The 16,273-nt window shown below is 40.4% G+C and overlaps 1 protein-coding gene across 2 annotated transcripts in view; it reads left to right on the top strand.

Annotated features, from left to right (window-relative positions):
- LOC139138719 (angiopoietin-1 receptor-like) overlaps window positions 1-16,273 on the top strand; it is an 87,065-nt gene that overhangs the window by 9,633 nt on the left and 61,159 nt on the right. The gene's annotated exons all lie outside the window — the stretch shown is intronic.

Genomic DNA, 16,273 nt, shown 5'->3' with positions numbered 1-16,273 from the left:
ACATTAATAGTTAGCCTGTCACCTTGAAGGTAATGCTGTAGGTGAAACAAGTAAGCTTACTTCAAACGCACGATGGTACAAACATTCCTACCTCCATGGTACAAACAACACCACAAGTGAAACGTACACATAGAAATACACGCGTTCCTACGTTGTGCCCACCCGGGCCACGCGATTAAATATGACTGATACTGCTGGATAGTGTTAATTGGGTCGGTAAACAGTCAACTAATAGTTTAATTGACTACCTGGGTGATTGGCAGGTCGTGTCCAACGACGCATATGCAAAGCAGGCCAAAAGACAAAAGCCCCCAAAGTTATTGACAGCTGGCCAGGGGTCACCATGAATACGTAATGAAGCTTCACTACGCAGAAACTGCGTAGTCAAGCCCTTCTTAACCGGTCAAACTCTCTCGGCATTTCCGGCAGTTTGCTGTGTCACGTTATTTGTCCTTTGACAATCTTATGCGAACGTTGTCACTATGCTGCGTCTATTATCTGATGCTTTTGATTGCCTAATGCGCCAAAGCAAGCAAGGTTAAATTACTAATCCGTGGAGCGTTTTCACCAGATTATCATCGGATTAACTTCGACAAAGTCAACAATGAACGCACTAGCAAGGTACTTCTGTTATTTCTTGCTGGTGCTTGTGTTGGACCTTGCGCTGGTCGAACACAAAAGGTTTTGCAGTATAAATCTTTATTGGCAATACATATCATATTCAAACGTATTAAGTAACATAAACCATAGCAAGAAGAAACTTGTGCTGAGACAAATACACCCTTACCCCCACCCCTACCCCTTGGGACGGACATTTCTACGACCCCTATGCTAAAATCAAATCAGGTAAATCAACTGCTGTCACTTTGCACAACGGCCTTGTCGTGTATCTGACGAAGTACAGGCATTTATGTTGTGACTCCATGAAACCCGGAAGTATGACAATAATAAACCTTTTCACATAACAACCGAATATAAGCTTAATTTTAGACTAACCTCATCAGTCATCAGATAATTATGTTATATTCCTTCTGCAAAATATACAGTCAAAAATTTCCACCTTAAATTCTAAAGCCCCTTCCCCATAGTAGTATAAGCAGATGAATGCTGCTAAGTGAACGGTATCAGTTCAATCGCCAATGGGCTAAAGTTATTCTCACAAACGTTTCATAAATCATACCGAAGATATGAATTGAAGATAAAGATTCCCAATCATAAACATCTATACAGGGACCTATATTTGAACAAAACGTATGTTAAAGGTTGATTGATTAAGGCAAAGACCCGACTCAATATTCTCTCTTGTAATTTTGGATTCTCTTCACAGTAAAGATAGACGGTCGAGATGACGTAGTCGTCGCCGAGTCGTCAATTAATGTCTATCTTTAATATTGAGAAATTCAAAATTGTGAAATAGTATTGAGTCAGGTCTCAACCTTAATGGACCCACCTTTATACCGTACGTTTTGTTCAAATTTTGGTTGCTGATATCATTGCCAACAGATCTGTTTCGTCTCCAGACATACAATCCAATAACAGTCATTATTATGCATCTACCATCGAGAAAAATAGAATTTTGCGTGCGCTAAAAAAGCCGTACTGAACGCCCGTTCCGTAACACGTACAGTTTCAAGGCACCCCATCCCCTGCGGCTGTTCACTGTTGAACGGTTTCAAAAGACTCACTGGACGAGTGCCAGAATATATCTCGCGCGCTCTGTACGTACGTGTGTAGTGCAAACACACTATCCAAACTTGCAGAAGCGCGTCCGAGTTAGCGTTCCACACGTGCGCTATAAATCGGAAGAACATTGTTGACATTGCACGAAAACGGTCACTACTCCGACAATTTGATGCCCCAGTCACCAATGTAAGATGTATAATAATAAGGTTATTACGAAAATACCGCAAAGGATGCACTCGGACATTGGCGCCGCGCATCATTTGCGGTATTTTCGTAAAAACCTCATATTATTGAAGCTGACCCTTTATGTATATGTTAAAAGCAACATTTTGCTCATAATACTTCTATTTAGACACACAGAGCCTGGAAAAATAATGTGATACTCACTTCATCTCTGAAGATTAAGTTTTTTTGATAAAAAACTATGACATTTGACCTTGATTAAATAAGAAAATAGCTGTTTTCAGGTTAGTCTGTACGTGGAAGTTAACCTGATTTACACTTCGCTAGCGATAACCTAATTCAAGAGGTCAGATATTATCAATAACTATCATCAAAGTTTCAAAATGAATTATTATTTCAATTGTCATGAAATGGCGATACATGTACCAGTCATGCTTCCAGGTTTAGAGCATTGTGTCTGCAGCAAGAGATTTATGTCTACAGCTGGAAAATTGTAATAGTTTTTTGTGTGGCAAGCACATACGAGATGTTAGAAATGACAAGGCTTCTTTCTCATTAAATCACTGCGCTAAACTTCTTTCCTTGTTGACCATTTGAAAAGTTTGGTCTGAATTTATATGTACTCCAGTAGGATTGAACCGGAGTTGCAGAAAATAATATTTTGCACGCCAGATAAATTGCAGTCAAAGTTGCGATAACACTGGAGCACGTTCATGATCAATTATAACCTGGCTTTTAATAATTTCCTTTTTACAGACGCAGTATTTTACCGTAACCGCTAACAAATATGTATACTTCATGCATCTTACATTATGTGTGATCGCTACCTACTATTATGAAAATTACACGTTGGGATGAACGACATTGTTAGAACATGAAAAATTAATTATGGTGATACATTTCAATCAATGTTACTTTTTACTGGCCATGGTTTTTTGTCAATACGTCATACCTTCCACCGTCCACCTTGAATGTGATATAACTTTATAACCCCAGAAACTTATCTTGATGTTCTCACCATTATATATTGATGCTTGCAGCCAAACGAGTACACACGGTTAATCGCGATGTAAGGTCTGGTCATCGTTGTTGAAAACCATATGGTGTATCGAATCACTGGTTAATACTATGTAGGTTATTTTTAATAGCAGTTCCCTTATAAGTCACAGTGGTCATGGTATTTTACAACCTTGTATAACCTTTTGTATTCTTAATGGGCCTATGACATGAAAATTAAAACGTTTTTTGACCCATTTGAGCTGTAGCACAATCCATCTATTATTGACTTGTCAAATTCCTTTGCCATTTGTGCATTGCTTGTGCATTAAATTCGCATTTAAAGATGCGGTATCGGCTGGCAACTTTTAATGCTTCCGCAATAATGCTGCCGCCATGTTGTTACGTCATCAAAGGTACACAGTTCGCCCGCAGGCTGGGGTACCGCCGTACACAGCAATGGCGTTTGCTCCCACCTGATGCAGATTTCGATCGTGTCAGCGAGCAGAGCGTTGGCATGAGTGACTTTTCCGAACCAAATGAGTATTAAAATAGGCGACAGTAATAACTTCCAAGTAGATATTAGGAATTGACTGCAAATTACGCCGTATAAGCCTGCCGTACACGAGAGAAACTAGGGACTGGTCAGTTTTCTTCGGCCTGGGGGGGGGGGCCGGTGGATTCATGGGGGGGGGGGTCACCCTGTTTTTGACTTTGGTGATAGGGGGGTCACCATGTTTTTGAAATGCCCAATAGGGGGGGTCAGTGTGTTTTTGAATTTCGACACAGGCTCATCATTGCCTAAAATGCATCGTGTCAGCCACAAATTTCATCCAGTTGCATTTTTCGGCGTGCCCTTCGGGCGCGTAACTTTAATAATCAGACATATTTTTCAGCACGCCCAACTTTAACATATCAGGCATGCATATATCAGAGATATATGTATGTTCAATATTTTTCAGCATGCTCTTCGAGCGCATTACTTTAATATATCAGACATTTTTCAGCACACCCTTCCTGTGCATGACTTTAATATACAAGACATATATATCAGAGATATCAGGATGTTTCATATTTTTCTCCGCGCCCTTCGGGCGCCATACTTTAATAAATCAGAGATATATGCCAGAGATATCTTGATGTTTGCTAAGTGAAAGTGTACCGTTATGAAATCTGCATTTCATATGAAAAGCATGACAAATTCCTGATACCTTTCTGTTCTCTCTATGAGAATTCAGTATGAGAAAGCAACATGCACAAATATCAATGTTACAAGAAAGGTCATCTCAGACTCTGCACACATCAGATTTGGCTAAAATGCCTCTCTATTGTTCCTCAGGAGATTTAATTGGATGGCTGGCAAGTCTTAACACCCATCAAAGTTTTTGATTTACTGCTTTTTCCTGTTTGATATTAATGATTGACATCCATTCTGTACAACAGTTCAGGACATCTGGTTAAGCATAGAAAGTGTGAAATACATTCACAGCTCATTCAAATGTACTGTATTCAAACTTTTAGATTGACACTTTGAAATTCCTATCTTACAACTGACATGCCAACAATTTCATTTCATGTAAAACACAGAATGACTTAAAATATAAATGCATGTAAAATATAACATATATATATATATATATATATATATATATATATATATATATATATATATATATATATATATATATATATATAATATAATATATATATATATATATATTACAGTATTGTATTATTACATATTACAGTTGTCGCGTGCGGGGGGGTCACCCTGTTTTCAAAATTTGGAATAGGGGGGGTCACCCTGTTTTCAAAATTTGGAATAGGGGGTCAGCCACTTTTTGACGTCGGCAAAAATAATCCACCGCCCCCCCCCCCCCCAGGCTGAAGAAACTGACCAGTCCCTAGCTATGTACGCTGAGTAAAATTTGATTTGAAGCTTTTTGCTCAGCCATTCTCTTAACGGGAGATTTTTCGTAACTCTTTCCTTTTTGTGCCGTTGTGCAAAATATTCAACATGTTTGGTATTTTTGCCTCGCTAGGCAAATTTCTCACCATGTGCATCGGATCGGCGAAAGTATTTTCCTCAATCACGCCCGTTTCACTGAAGCATGCGTGTGGAGATCATATATGACACTGACAGTACAATGCAACGCCCGTACGTTAGCCCAAGCATTGAAACACAGGCGTGACACACGGTGAAGGATGGCGGACAAGATAGATTTGTCTCCGCGTTGCCACTGTTTCGAAAATAAATATTTGTGTAATCTTGGGCCGTTATTTTGTTGGTTTGCATAACTAGCAGTGGTCTTTGGTATTGAGATATCGACTAGTTCAAGTAAATCATAATGAGGAGCTAGTTTCGTGAGTGACGGACAGACGTGGGTGAGCAGTGTACACCAGGAGTGTACAATCACACGATCAAGATTACTGCTTGTTCGAAAGTCAACATTTTAGGGACCGTTCAGTTTTTACGGCCGGGGGGGGGGCCCGGCAAAATCCAGGGGGGGGGGGTCATCATAATTTTGGAATCCAAGAAGGGGGGCATCACTTTTTCACTGGTAGGAAAGGGGGGGTCACCACATTTTCAAAAACATAATACCTACAATAAAGTCCACTTTATGCCATGGCCATGATTGACCCTCTTTACCGGTAGTGGCCGCCTGCGGCGGCCCACTACAATAAATTGACTTTATTGTAATACCCCATGACCATCTTAACGGCCGGACGCCTTCAGCGGCCCTGTTCAGTAAAGTTTACTTCATGCAATGGCCATGATCGACCCTCTTTTTACCAGTGGGCCACCTTTGGTTGCCCACTAGAATAAAGTTGACTTTACGTAATGGCCCATGACCCTCTTAACCAGAGGGCTGCCTTTGGCGAACCACTCCAATAAAGTTTACTTTATACAATGTCCATGGACATAAGTTGTCTATGGAAATGAAGTTAACAATTGCCCTACAGTCGTCCTAATTAACAGACGTTTGCATGGATGTGGCTGAGAAGTTTGTACACTGGCATCTCTGCTACACGAATAAAGTGCGCCGCGTACCAGAGTTCTAATCCAAACCGTGCGGGTAAATTTGACATATGGGTTTTGGTTATTTTTCAGTGGGGGGGGGGGGGTCATGAATTTTTTCGTCTGACAAAGGGGGGGTCATCATTTTTTCGCGAAAAATGCAGGGGGGGGTCATCATTTTTGAACACCGGCGACAAGATTTTGCCGGCCCCCCCCGGCCGTAAAAACTGAACGGTCCCTTAGAGACTGGGACTATTAATTTGTAGGTTTTTATAAAGAGTAGATGTTTGTTTACAGTGATGTGTAGGCTAATTTTGTGACGGGCATCGATAGAAGCCGACAGCGACGGGCAGTGAAATTATATTGACCAGCGCGGCGTTTCACCCTCTGTTTTGGCTTCAAGGGCTTAGTGTCGACCTTTTCTTATTCTATTCATATGCAAATATGGTGGTCACTACTTCAAGTGGCCGGGGAATAAAGTTTGTTATATTTTTATTAATCAAAATATCTTTAACAGTCGGTCTCATAAATTAAGCCAAATAAAATATGTACGATTACGCTGTTGTAAGTCATTCTCAAGTGGACAGTTTGCGCTTCAGCCAGTGTGCTATGATAGCCCCATCACGTACACATACAATTGTCTGTTCATGGCACAGTGGAATTTGATTGAGTGTCCGGTTTGCCTTGCAGAGCTCGACGAGTCTACATGTTGCTTATCATTAGAAAAGTAAACATTTGCAACAAATTGAGTCTTCGTCTTTGGTTGGTGTTAGATTACAGCGCGCGGCAAACGTTTCCCATACACTGTCTCGTCACGATCACTGCAGTCGTTTCAGCATGTCACTGACAACAAGCATAACACTGCACTACATGCACATCACCAGTTTTCTTTTAGGTGTTTACTTTAATTGGGAACTTTATGAGAAACAAGTAAATTCTTTTAAAAAAAACTTTCTTCTCCTCTCGATGTCAGCAATCACGACAACAGTTCCTTCAGCATGCAGTCTGTAGCATTGCGAGTGCAGTCTACTCTATCAACAAGTTTGACACGATACAACACTGAATATTGTCAACCAGAAAATGCTAAACACTCCTAAATGAAACTTTAATCCCGCTTTCTCTTTTGTCTCAGCTAAATGAAACTTTCTCAATTGACACTTCTCTCTGAATTGACACTTCTCTGAGCTACAAAATAGACTTGAAGAAAAGTGTTGATTTTGCACAGGCAAGTGCAATTCAATCAACAGGTACATTTTGTGCCATTGAATAACACACCAAGTGTTTCTGAAATAATTCACCGTATTTTGGCACTTAATTTCCCGGACGGCATCATACACGGCAACGGGTTAGCATGGACAGTCTGAAAGGAGGGTACTTCATTTGCATGCATAATTAGGGATTTAGTTCAAATTCGAACAGCGCCCTCTAGCCAGTGAGTGACGGTTATGGCATTTTTCGCCAGAATTTTATCCGCAGATATCTCAGCCTTCGTTTAGCATCCGTCCTGTTTCCAGTTAGCGGCTGAATTGTACTCTTAGTTAGTGTTCGCCGATGATTTTTTATGGGGTTTTATCGATTCGTTTTTGCGTTTGCCTTATTTTTATGGTTTTCGAGCGACCGAAAATGCCGTTCACTAAACACTGCCGCAAAAGCATATCCAAAGTCAAATTTCCATGAGAAGTAGGGAGGGGACGTATCTTGAGTAGGTCCATACGATCTGAAAAAATCTCAGTGGCTTAAGCCTCCGTTTTTGAAATAAGTCTCGTTGAAGTTGACTATGCAGCGACGTTCATGTGTTAAATCTAACATGGCGACCTACAGCGCAGCGTGAGTGTACACGTAAACTCTTTCAGCTCTTTCTCGGTCCTCACCGGCTAACTTGGCAGATTTTTTCGGTTCTGTTTATGTTTTCAATGATTGTGACGAGGAAGCAAGACTGCAAGCTTGTGTTACCTCACTGGCCAACACAATCTGCCTGGCTGGCTTCTCGGTAAATAGTAAAAGTCGTGGACAGTGCAAATGGAAAAAAACCCACTACGGTGACAGAAGGGCTACGTTTATCACTGTCTGCGGCCGTACACGTAGTATAGTGGTAGACACCCGTCGTACTGACTAGCAGTGCTGTTTCGTTTATGAGTGATTTTTTCCGTTTTCGCATTCTAGTAGCTAGCAAGCATACAAAAACTGTAGGAAATAACATCGACTGCAAAAAATCTCCGTGGATAAATACGGCTACTCTGTATCCCGCACACGAGTACGTGAATATAGATGCGGCTAGAATGATAGCCGGTAAACAGCTGCGCGTTGCGGCCATCCCTGCTAGCATTACCGTGCGTGCTCGAACTAACACTGGCACATTTTATAACTCATGTAACTAGCAGAAAAATTTTTTAAGTATTGATGGTCATAATGAGACATTAATTAAATACTTTATTTATATATAACATCAGTGACCCGAGATTATAGGAGTAAACTTTGAAAAAAATGAAAGATTAATCGTGTAACACCCGCGCCGTGTGAACTACAAGTGTTTGGTCGCGGTAAACAGCGTGGAGTGTACGTAGCGTAACGGGTGTTCGTATACTCATAGACCCTCGAGATCTTCGTATACAGCGATATGGTAACTACATGCCAACATTCAACACTGCCGCAAATACATGTCCATGGTTGCACGGTCATGAAAATTTCACCAAATGTTGATAATAGTTAAATGAATGTTTTCTGAAATTTTCGGCTTGGCTTAAGACCTCTAAGGTCATTATCGAGCTGTTTTACGAAAAAGGTGAAGTTTACTTCCGCATTTGGCGGGTCGACCTCGCCACCCACTTTGTAGCGATTTAAATAAAATCTTCTCAACTTTTGTGAGTTTACCCAAGGAAAACAGATCATTAGTATGTATGCTACAACTGAAAGCAAAAATTATAGTTCTAGCTATTGTACGTTTTCCTGCACGTCGATATTTAAAGACCACCCTTTCGTCGTATTTTATCCCTCACTGCAGTGGCGGTCAGCGTAACGAAAACGAGGCTCTCTAACACGAACTTTTATGCAAATTTCATAGGCTCCTTTCAGACTGGGAGGGGACGATGATCTCTCTGCCTTCAAAATATTCTTTACCTTGCTGAAAAAATACAATGTTTCACTGTAATAAAACGCCGAGAGTCAGTCCGGTTGATGTTGAGGACTTTCCTCGAGATATAGATCCGACACTCGAAAAATATGCCAGTGAGTTTTGTCTGAGTTATATTTCCTAAAATCAAAGTACACAAAGCTGTAGCTGAAAAAAAACTTTGATGATGTGCTATAGCTATAGTGCGGTGTCAAGCTTGTTGTGCATGAGTGGCATGCTGAAACGACTGTCATTATTGTAGACGAGACAGTGTCTGGGAAACGTTCGCCGCGTGCGCTGTAATCTAACACCAAATACTCAATTTGTTGCAAATGTTTACTTTTCTAATGAGTAGTCCTGGGCATTTAGACAATTGGAGAAGCGTATCTTGGACGGCACCTGTCAAGCTTGTCTACCGAGAAGTAAAGTCTATATAGTACCAACGAAACACTATAAATTTCGAAATGTTGGGGTAAGCTTACAACAAAAAGGTGTTCTTGCAAAACCTGAAAATTCCACATATTAAACTGCAAAAGTTACTTAGTATAACAAAGTATAGTTGTCACTCAGAAAACAAATGCTAAACATCTTGGTAAAAGGTGAAACTACTATCTCTTCCATACAATTAGAATTTTTGCAATAAGAAGAGTGGGTAGCTGAGCAAATCATAACAGCCTTGAGTACAAATCCTCCTTTTTAAGTGTCAAATAAATACAAGTCCTGATCACTGTTTCTGTTGAGTTAAATGCTCCATTAGCTGTAACTTTAAAGGCTATTTAGTCTGAATTTTGTGTATCAACTAGTCTTTTATCCGAATTCTAATAGCGCTGATCTCGGTGTCAGGTTTGTTACTATATATACTGTAGCTGCGCGCGCGAATTCGAACACCGCTGCCAGAAAATCGGACAAATTGTGTTACTGCATGCGCGGTCGTTGTTGCAACTTGTAGTCTGAGCCATAAATATGAATTAGTGTGATTTTCTGTATGCATTATGACACTAGCAGGTTTTAATTTCATCGTTCTTGCCGAAAATGCGGACAAATGTTTGCATATTAATGAAAAAAATGACGTTAAGTGATCAGCGCTATTGCATACTAAAATGTTGAATATTCTGCTTGTCCAGACAGCAATCCGAATGGCCATTGCTATTTTTGAAAACTAGTTAGTAATCCGGACTTATAAAATGACCACATCGTTTTTAGCACCAAAAAATGTTCAAAGTAAGAGCAACTTATACTGCGTACGAACTATTTGGAGCATTCAACAAGAAACACCAGTCACCGGCGGTAACTGCTTGCCCCGGTGCAGATCTAATTGCACTGTCGTCATCAATCGCGGATCGCGGAAAAGCTGATGGAAATTCAGTTCCGTTCCTTATTCGAAGCTAAACCAGTCAAGAATTGTTTTCGATCCGTCTTGTATGGAGACCAAGCCAATATCGCGTACTTCTGCCGATTTGGAAACTTTGAGGGAGAAATAAACTTGTGAAACGGTCGATCGATCTTCACTTACGGTGTCCTACAGTCTGCTACAACCGGAGGTGCATATATACACTTTACGTACAGCGGTGGATGTACCCCTTTACGATAGGTAATCTGATTTGTATCGAAACGATCGTACAACATTTGCGTTTTGCGACATATAAGTAAATTGCTGCGACATTGCCAACAAAGGAAGGACACAACGCGTCGTATTTTCGAGCATACGATCTGTCTTTATTTTTCATATTTCGTCCAAAAACCTACTCGCACGCGGACGGCAGACAAAGAATTTATTTTACGACGCCCTACGTAAAGCAACCATGGTGCACTCGAGGCGTGAGACTGCACTTCCGTGCTCTCTCTCTCTCTCTCTCTCTCTCTCTCTCTCTCTCTCTCTCTCTCTCTCAAGAAAAAAACTATGCTAAGGGACTGGTCAGTTTCTTCGGCCTGGGGGGGGGGGGGGGCGGTGGATTATTTTTTGCCGACGTCAAAAAGTGGCTGACCCCCCCTATTCCAAATTTTGAAAACAGGGTGACCCCCCCCCCTATTCCAAATTTCTAAAACAGGGTGACCCCCCCCCCCCGGGCGCGACAAAGGTAAAACAAAAGATGGACATAAATTATATATATATATATACATATATATATTATATATATATATATATATATATATATATATATATATATGTATATTATATTTTACATAGATTTATATTTTAAATAGTCATTCTATGTTTTAGTGAAATTGTTGACATGTCAGTTGTAAGATAGGAATTTCAAAGTGTCAATCTTAAAGTTTAAATACAGTACATTTTGAATGAGCTGTATTTTGAATGAGCTGTGAATGTATTTCACACTTTCTCTGCTTAACCAGATGTCCTGAACTGTTGTACAGAAATGGATGTCAATCATTAATATCAAAGAGGAAAAAGCAGTGAATCAAAAACTTTGATGGGTGTTAAGACTTGCCAACCATCCAATTAAATCTACTGAGGAGCCATAGAGAGCTTTTTTAGCCAAATCTGATGTGTACAGTGTCTGAGAGGACCTTTTCTTGTGTAACATTGAAACCATAAAAGCACAGCTAATAATGACAAAAACTGCCTTTTTTAACTGTTATTTTGTTCATTAAAAAGCATCTTTCTACAGAAAACCTATGAAACAAAGGAAAATAATTGCATCAATGAGAAGGAAAGATATCTTGTCATTTTTCTATCTCTAAAATAAGTCACTGTATCAAATATATATTGTGAAATATTTGTGCATGTTGCTTTCTCATACTGAATTCTCACAGAGAGAACAGAAAAGTATCAGGAATTTGTCATCCTTTTCATATGAAATGCAGATTTCATAATGGTACACTTTCACTTAGCAAACATCAAGATATCTCTGAACGTATGGCGCCCGAAGGGCGCGCCAAAAAATATGAAACATCCTGATATCTCTGATATATATGCCTTGTATATTAAAGTCATGCACCTGAAGGGCATGCTGAAAGATGTATGATATATTAAAGTAATGAGCTTGAAGAGCACGCTGAAAATATTGAACATACAGATATCTCTGATGTATGTATGCTTGATATGTTAAAGTTGGGCGTGCTGAAAATATGACTGATTATTACAGTTACGCGCCCGAAGGGCGCGCCAAAAATACAACTGAATGATGAATTTTGTGGCTGACACTAGCATTTTAGGCAATGATGAGCCTGTGTCAAAATTCAAAAACACACTGACCCCCCCCCCCTATTGGGCATTTCAAAAACATGGTGACCCCCCCTATCACCAAAGTCAAAAACAGGGTGACCCCCCCCCCATGAATCCACCGGCCCCCCCCCAGGCTGAAGAAACTGACCAGTTCCCTAAGAAACGCACAGAAGTTGGCGGAGATGCAAGTCGTAGGGACATACGAGCACGCCTTGTCATTAATGATCAATGGGAAACAACCGTATGGACATTGGAGGGGATTCTTGTTCGGTGGAATGGGACGACATTACAGTCAGGCGACTATCTGTCCAACGCATGGTTCCTTTTATTTATATAAAAATGAGTTTATGATAAGGTAGTACCAGTAGATCCCTTTATGGAGGATGTTTTGGCCCTTACATAATATGTAGTATCGCAACTATCAACTCAGCAAGCATCGTAACCGTCGGACTAGCCAAATAAAAATGGCGCACACAAATAGCTTTATATCATATTCTTGACAATTTTTCATTAGCTGTTGATTTTCTTCTTTGTCCCGGGGTATCCGGGTATCCACTGAAACAGATTACTGAGCACGGCATTCGGCCTCAATAAACTAGTATGTAGCACCTTGAATCCCAGTTGAATCCCAGATCTGGCACAGATTCGAAGGAAGCGGACACAAGTGCACAACACCAATCTGCCGGTACGGTACGGTACGGTACGTGGCGGATATCATTCTGGCTGCACTTTTCACTCAAATTTTAAATATAATCCTGGGTCTTTGGAAACTTAAGTAACAAAACACCATCACGGGGAACTTTGAGCACCCTAATACAATATAACGGTTTGGCATGGGTAATATTTTTATACAAGATCTATGGACGTCTACGTATCTCGGATAGGCTTCGCGGTACTGCGTACCTTTGGTTGCGTCATTTCCGTATTTGCGAGATCGCCCAAAGAGCACTTCCGGTCTTTTTGCGGGATCGCTGTGATTGGGTTAAAAAGTGCTATATGGTTTTCGGCAATAATGAATTTATTTCACGCATTATTTATACTTATGGCTACTAATGCAATGAAGATAGGTTGGTCATGTCATAGGCCCTTTAAAATCAGTCGTCGCACCCAGCAACGACTAACAGGTCACCGTTTCCCAGCAAGATTAAAGTCGATGTCAAAATATTGCTCGGGCTTTGATGCACGTTACAAGGTTGGATCAAAGAATGCCTCAGGTGATAGAAAACTATACGTTTGATTATTCTGTTAGTAGAATCGCCATTAGGTCAAACTTTGGATTTGATCTAGAGTTCAAGGTAGAAAGAAACAGGGTAACGCAACAAGCTGATCTTGGGAAGTGATAGGTGAAAATATATTATCATATGGTATATGTATAAAGTGTGATATTGCATGATGCCCTACCGCTAACCGGTTTTTTTCAGGAATCATTCATCATCCGACTAGTTTCGAACTACTCTCTGTCAGTACAATAGCTTCAATAGCCCGTCCCATAATGACAGTGCCATTCGCATGCTTATTTCACCACATATCCATTTCCTTATCGAATATTGAGTAAACTTTTGTTTCTGCAAAATACAGCATACAGTCCGCGACGCAGCTCCGCGATTTAGCGGTTAATTTGAACTGCGCACTTTTTCTGCGCAGGTTGCCAGGATTGTTCATGGCGGATCGAGCTGTACGATCATGTAAGTGGTATGAGTTAGGAATCGTTCGAATTCTCGAACATCCGTTAATCTGTCTGTCTAATTCAGGAAGTATTTATTAGAGGAAGACGTTGCCTTTGTGTGGACGATTGCATGATATTTGCACATACGACATCGACCTATTTTATATGTCTTCGAATGTAATACGTTGATTTCCAGCTACTCGCTATTTCTGTTACATACCGATTCTTTTCGAAATTGGCAAAACCGTCCTAGACAGCGATTTACCTAACCATTAACAGAAATGTCTTTTATCATCCTTGTGCTACGAAATTGTGGAATATGGAACCGGTACATCCATTAAGACGTGTAACATTTTGCAGTAAAACTCTGCCTGTACTGTGACTGGTTTCACCAAGAGCTGCAGGGCGTGTGGACGGAAATGTTGGGCGACAGATCCGACCAATGGAAAATCAAACAGTTGATTTAGCGCCAGCGCTACGTTTTCCATATCGGCGATTGTTCCTCTTTAGGCCCCTAAATTCCAAAATGTTCTTGCCAGACCGGGTTCGGAACTTATTTGGCACCTACTCGCCAAAGGATGTCCCGATGTTTGTTATTTTCGCTGATAAAACTCGTATTTCGATTGACATGTGGTAGTATCCGCCGTGTTCAGCTGTGTTGCCACGTCCATGCTTAATATTGTCTTTTTTATGAGCCACAAAGGTGAAAAAATCTTGTAATTGTTAAATTCAGATCATAAAGCAGATCATAAAACAGCAAGATTTCAAAAATAGTGTGCTACCTTCAATTCATCTGAGTTTGTTCAGCACAAATCCGAAGTTAGGTAAGATTTGATCTTGTGACCGTTGAGGGCGCTTCTTGGCTGCATCGGTAGGTGAACGGCGTGCAGGAACTGTTTTGACGAATTGGCATAGCCGTCCTAGGAAAAGAATGCGGTAAGGAAGTGGATTATTTGGTCAAAACATAATCTGTTATGGGTTCAGTGCATTTTTCGACTCTGGACACGTCGCATCGATACGATCGCGAGTTGTCTCCCATGCCTGCCAATTTTGGGGGGTTCTTGATGAGGCAACCATTGGTTTGACCAATGTAGTTATTTATAATGTTGTTTTCGGACTGTGTTGATTTAGAACGCGAAATGAAATCATTTAAGGTGAAAAATTCCACGACAAACGAGGACATGTTGAGTGCGAAAATGGCCGCTATATATTTGAATTTAATGTATGTAGACCCCCTCCCCCCCCCCCCCCCCCATGAACAGCAAATGGATTCTATTGTTCTCGCGGAGCTGCGTCGCGACTGATAAAATAAACAGCAAACCGAATTTGCAAGTGAAGACAGTTTCAAACTTGCAAGTAAAAGACAAATCGTATTCGCTGTCAGCACACAGGGACTTGACGATCCACGTCCGATAGGGGTAATAATTTGATGGAAGTAGTTCGCGAGACAAGAAGACCGGCCGCGAGCGTTGCTGAGAACGACTAAGGCCGTGTCCGAGCTGATGCGCAGGTTACCAATATGCTGCCTTCGGCGTTTTGAGAGGACGTATGACACATTCCCCGCGGTCGATTGATTCTTAGGAATCCCATCGAATCACGGTATGTTACAATTTTTCATCAATACAAAGTGTTACCCAAGCAGCTACATGTCATGAAATCGAAAAACTGTCTATGATCTCATCTATAACACTGGACCGCAAGTGTAATGTGAGCTATAATGTTTGACTAGATCTATTCTCGGAGTGCTGTTCTGTAAAGCCCGGTAGGGAGAGAAGCGGTAACATTCGGTAATTTTTTCAGTTTTATTTTTATTTATACAAACCAGTTTCTTATTTTGCTCTCAATAAACTTTTTTAAAATACCAAATATTCAGCCTGTCAATTTTAGTCTGTATATGTGAATAGTGCATTGCCATCATCAAATTCAATGGCCAATTGCAAAGCCACAGTAACACCCTGTCTCCTTTTAAATTCTCTTCTTGCTTTTAATTACTCTTCAATTTATTTATACCCATTACACGCTCTTTTAAAATTACATTATTGTTTTTGCATAAACTTAAATATGTTTATACTTATAACATTCCGTTGAACTTATCGAGGAAAAACATTACAGGAATTTAGGCATAGGTTGGCTTTGGAGACTGATTTTATTGTTTTTGAGAAAATGTGCCACTAGAGTGACCAATGCCGAACCCCTGTCTCCTTTCAAATTCTGGTTTAGTTTTTTTATTGACTTCAATATATTCATACTCAATACTTTATCTATGTTAAATATTGCAGGAATATTTGCAACTTCCGCCCCTATTTTTGTCCGTGTTTACAAAAAAATCGCGCGAGTTATGACTCAGTGGCGAAAATGGCTTTTCCGGAATAAGTGAGTCTACAGCTAACGCAAAATGTAAAAATCAGCTGTGGTGAACTTCCCCTTTAA

This window comes from Ptychodera flava, chromosome 8 (genome assembly GCF_041260155.1).
Source record: "Ptychodera flava strain L36383 chromosome 8, AS_Pfla_20210202, whole genome shotgun sequence".
NCBI classification, from domain to species: Eukaryota; Metazoa; Hemichordata; class Enteropneusta; family Ptychoderidae; genus Ptychodera; species Ptychodera flava.
Note: the sequence above shows the minus strand (reverse complement) of the source record. Positions and strands in the feature narration are given on the sequence as shown.